At 42.0% G+C, this 5,752-nt stretch overlaps 1 pseudogene; it reads right to left on the bottom strand.

Annotated features, from left to right (window-relative positions):
- Positions 1 to 2,545: 2,545 nt before the first annotated feature.
- LOC124557112 lies at positions 2,546 to 2,663 on the bottom strand (annotated as a pseudogene).
- Positions 2,664 to 5,752: the final 3,089 nt, after the last annotated feature.

Genomic DNA, 5,752 nt, shown 5'->3' with positions numbered 1-5,752 from the left:
TACTACTTTTTTTTATCGTTTTTTATTACAGTGGTCAACCGCCTTTCTGACCGAACACACTTAGCTACCGTGCCGGACCGTTGCGCTACCGGTGCCGTCGGCGAAAAACGTTTACCATGTGGGTACAGAAGCGGCAGCTGTAAAAGTTTCTTACCTCGGTTTCTGGAAAAGTATGCGTTTTCGGACCCCACACCTGATAATGAAAAATGCTCTATTTACAATTATCTATCGATCCCGCCAATTTTGAGTCGATTGCTCGTCACAACCTTTAGGAATGCTTTTCTCAAAAACGCGGTGGTGTTGACCCAAAATATCTTAGATTCCTTCGTTTTAGGTTGTACACAAGCGACCTGCCAAATTTGAGCCGAATCGGTTGGCCGTGTCTGAGGCCTTCCCCTTGTAAGTTGTCTGCTCGGTGAGTTCCCTCAGAATACAAATGGTACACCACGTAATGTGTGGACAAGACACGGACCTTCGGACGTGGGGTAATGTTAGCATTCGCAAGCGTTTCACGTTTCCGCTGGCCTGAGCAGATTTGCAGGAAAGTGGCCAGACTGAATTCGTTCCCGAATAGAAAAATGTGTGCAGTTTGAAGACAATAGCATTAGGAACATTTAAAGTGAGGTTAACTTGCTCCTACACAGTACTCCGTCTTCAGGCCACGTGTGGCCTACTGGGACCATCCGATCGCCGTGTCATCCTCAGAGGAGGATGAGGATAGGAGGGGCGTGGAGTCAGCACAGCGCTCTCCCGGTCGTTATCTACATCTACATTTATACTCCGCAAGCCACCCCACGGTGTGTGGCGGAAGGCACTTTACGTGCCACTGTCATTACCTCCCTTTTCTGGTTCGCGCGAAGAACGACTGTCTGAAAGCCTCCGTGCGCGCTCGAATCTCTTTAATTTTACATTCGTGATCTCCTCGGGAGGTATAAGTAGGGGGAAGCAATATATTCGATACCTCATCCAGAAACGCACTCTCTCGAAACCTGGCGAGCAAGCTACACCGCGATGCAGAGCGCCTCTCTTGCAGAGTCTGCCACTAGAGTTTGCTAAACATCTCCGTAACGCTATCACGGTTACCAAATAACCCTGTGACGAAAACACGCCGCTATTCTTTGGATCTTCTCTATCTCTTCCGTCAACCCGATCTGGTACGGATCCCACACTGATGAGCAATACTCAAGTATAGGTCGAACGAGTGTTTTGTAAGCCACCTCCTTTGTTGATGGACTACATTTTCTAAGGACTCTCCCAATGAATCTCAACCTGGTACCCGCGTTACCAACAATTAATTTTATATGATCAAAAAATGGTTCAAATGGCTCTGAGCACTATGGGACGTAACAGCTATGGTCATCAGTCCCCTAGAACTTAGAACTACTTAAACCTAACTAACCTAAGAACATCACACAACACCCAGTCATCACGAGGCAGAGAAAATCCCTGACCCCGTCGGGAATCGAATCCGGGAACCCGGGCGCGGGAAGCGAGAACGCTACCGCTTTTGTATGATCATTCCACTTCAAATCGTTCCGCACGCATACTCCCAGTATTTTACAAAAGTAACCGCTACCAGTGTTTGTTCCGCTATTATGTAATCATACAATAAGGGATCCTTCTTTCTATGTACTCGCAATACATTACCTTTGTCTATGTTAAGGGTCAATTGCCACTCCCAGCACCAAGTGCCTATCCGCTGCAAATCTTCCTGCAATTTTCTAATGCTGCAACTTCTCTGTATACTACAGCATCATCCGCGAAAAGCCGCACGGAACTTCCGACACTATCTACTAGGTCATTTATATATATTGTGAAAAGTAATGGTCCCATAACACTCCCCTGTGGCACGCCAGAGGTTACTTTAACGTCTGTAGACGTCTCTCCATTGATAACAACATGCTGCATTCTGTTTGCTAAAATTTCTTCAATCCAGCCACACAGTTGGTCTGATATTCCGTAGGCTCTTACTTTGTTTATCAGGCAACAGTGCGGAACAGTATCGAACGCCTTCCGGAAGTCAAGGAAAATAGCATCTACCTGGGAGCCTGTATCTAATATTTTCTGGGTCTCGTGAACAAATAAAGCGAGTTGGGTCTCACACGATGGCTGTTTCCGGAATCCATGTTGATTCCTACAGAGTAGATTCTGGGTTTCCAAAAACGACATGATACTCGAGCAAAAAACATGTTCCAAAATTCTACAACAGATCGATGTCAGAGATATAGGTCTATCGTTTTGCGCATCTGCTCGACGACCCTTCTTGAAGACTGGGACTACCTGTGCTCTTTTCCAATCATTTGGAACCTTCCGTTCCTCTAGAGACTAGCGGTACACGGCTGTTAGAAGGGGGGCAAGTTCTTTCGCGTACTCTGTGTAGAATCGAATTGGTACCCGTCAGGTCCAGTGGACTTTCCTCTGTTGAGTGATTCCAGTTGCTTTTCTATTCCTTGGACACTTATGATGGTATTCTTGACCGAAGCCGCTACTATTCGGTCGATTAGCTCCTCAATTGGCATCACGAGGCTGAGTGCACCCCGAAAAATGGCAACAGCGCATGGTGGGCCGGATGGTCACCCATCCAAGTGCCGACCATGCCCGACAGCGCTTAACTTCGGTGATCTCACGGGAACCGGTGTATCCACTGCGGAAAGGCCGTTGCCTGCTCCTACACAGTACGTTATGAAATTACTGGAGATCCTGATGTGAAATTTTACTTATTAAATATCGTAAAACTGCGGGCTGTGTGATTCATGTATTGCTTCGTCACAACAGTGTGCTTTGGATTTGCCGGCCGTGGTGGCCGAGCGGTTCTAGGCGCTTCAGTCTGGAACCGCGCGACCGCTACGGTCGTAGGTTCGAATCTTGCCTCTGGTATGGATGTGTGTGATGTCCTTAGGTTAGTTAGGTTTAAGTAGTTTTAAGTTCTACGGGACTGATGACCTCAGCTGTTAAGTCCCATAGTGCTCAGAGCCATTTGAACCATTTTCTCTGGATTTATAGTTTTAAATAATCTAATTCGAGTAAACATTCAACATATAGCTCTGCTGCAGCGTGTTCTTGCTCAGTGTTGCGATTAGTGACGGTAGCTACAAGGATGTGCATTACACTTCAGCTGGTACCAAGGGCAATTTGTTTGTAAGTGGAAAAACATATCAGCACATTTCTTGGAAACTTCTTGTTACTGTCGATAATTTTGAAGAGCTGTCTAACTGATGGTAAGTTCATGTTAATAAGTTACATGTGCATATCATTCTATATAAAATTCAAATTTTACAATTTTTTTCTGGCATTGAAAAGCGAGAAAAGTTACTTTCGTAGATTATAGGGGTAGCTTTGTGGCAGCACACTTACCTGCAGAAACAAGTGTGACAACTGAAACGGTAGAAAACAAGTTTTATTAATTCAATTAGGAACATGTGAGAGTGGATTAGTAAAAAAGAGGAAGTTTTATTTCGCATTATCACTTTATTCTAAATATAACATGCAGTTGCTCTAAATATTGTATTAAATGTCATGATTGTCTTTTTCTCATATAGCTGAATTATTATGTAAGTCTCTCACAGCTGGAATTAATTACCTTGCTTAGAGGATACTACCTTACTTGTAAGTATTGTAACCGTTTTTTACTCATATAGTTCTACTGATCTGATGCGTAAATAAGTTTGTAAACTTATGTTTAATTACCTTGTTTAATGCAGATTAGTTTTCCTATTCTTATTTTTTTCAGTGAAGATAGATCTATAATTATTTGGATGTTAAGAAAATTAGAAAAACTAACCTCACCAAATTTTTAAATTTTTGGGCAAATGTGTTTCTGTGTATGTAGAAACAAAACTCATAAAACTGGTAAAACTGGTAATAAAGCAGTACTTTTGTGTCATAAAGAAACACTAGTTCACTCTGTCTTTGTGACAAATGAATTTAACTCTACTTTCCGTGCCTTAGACTTCATGACACTGTGTATCACTGAGCTTGGAAGGGAGGGGGGGGGGGGGGAGAGGTTAACTTTGTGACAGTTAATATTACATATTACGAATGCCTCACTGCGTATAAACACTTTATTACTATCAGAATTAAATGATAAACGTTATAAAATTCAATAAATATGGTAATTAAATGTTGCAGTACGTATTTGTCTGAAGTTATGGGAAAAATACTCCTGAAAGTGCCATAATGTTGTCAAGTTTTACGGTACACGGCATGTGGAACACTCCTGCATTTACAAAAAGTAAAATTGGTAAAGGGAAGGAGAAAGGATGGAATTTCGAGGATTGGTGGGCAGAATACATGAAACAAGCCAGTTGTACCGAAGCTAACCAAAGCCCATGTCCTCTGTGAGGAATAAAAGGAGAAATGTCTAAATACGGATATGGTAAGTGATATTTTGAACGGTTCAACGATAAGTCGCCAAGTAGGGGATTATTTCTTGGGAGATTAAGATAGACGACTCGAAACCGAGACGCAAAGGCAGGGGCAACCACGCACACAGCAACCAAAGGCAGACAAGAAGCCAGCTATAGCTTGTGGGTGTACTGCTTGTTTACTGACGGACCACTGACACACTGAGACACAGCATCCACTCGGTAGCCGCCTCATGAGCAGATTTCCTCACGCAGCGCTTAATGCACTTCTCTGCTACCGAACCAGTTCAAATTACTCAGAACACAAGCCATTCGTTTTCATTCGTGCAATTAACTGCTTATGAAGTCAGGCAAACTAAATGTTATTTTGTTACGTCTTTTCTGCGTAACGGCCCTCCATAGTTGTGGCAGGAGGTGATACGATACGAGGGAGAGATTATAGTAAGCGTAGAACAATATCTAGGTCAGTGTCACTCCCTACAGGCCCTCTCACCCACTGAATTAATTTACCATTAATTCTTATGTGAAAAAGTATCGCATCAGAAATCGTCAGTTACAACTAACAAACACAACTGCCAACAAAGTTTCAAGTGCACGTTAATTTGAGCTTATTCTTTTTACACTAAATATCCTCCAATGAGAATGAAGGCATGAAAATTAATGGTCAAAACACCGAAATAACTGGACAGTCATTAATCACTAATCTTTCCTTTTGGTTCTAGAACCGGGATAAAGGTAGTGGACTGATCAACTATCGCCCAAAAATCACTGGTTTATGGTGGTTTAGGACACAGTCTGTGGTAAAACTTGGAAGAGGAAGTTACGCATTATGAGAAGAGATTACCACTTAACGTATACCATTAAATAATTTCTACACAATAAGAATTTCAGTGTGACAATGATGGCAAAGAAGGCTACGGATAAATTGGATAACATATCTCCTTTGTCATACATTGTACAAGATTCCATGTATGCAAATGACAAAGACGTGTAAACGCATCCAGTCTAAATACCCTATCAATTATATGGAGTATGATATTTATAAAACACATTGAAATAGCACGTTAAACAGCTCAAACAACATATTTTAGCAAATAAACGCATATCGTTTGTTGAATAAATAACACACTGCAACAAATACGTACCAAGTATACTTTATCCCTGCACTATTAGTTCAAGACATCACTCTACGACAGCCCCCAGAAGACTCGTAAAAAACGACAGAAAAATCCTGGTATATACACTCACAACACATTGCTAAATGTACACTGTAAGCAGTTAACACCACCGGTGTTAAAAATTGGCTCCATACTGTGTTGAAACAATAACGTCACTACAAGACTGCTTAGAGTAGACTTGTAAATAAAGAGAGAAATGAAGTCATTCAC

This window comes from Schistocerca americana, chromosome X, assembly GCF_021461395.2.
Source record: "Schistocerca americana isolate TAMUIC-IGC-003095 chromosome X, iqSchAmer2.1, whole genome shotgun sequence".
NCBI lineage: Eukaryota > Metazoa > Arthropoda > Insecta > Orthoptera > Acrididae > Schistocerca > Schistocerca americana.
This window is presented reverse-complemented; position numbering and strand designations above follow the sequence as displayed.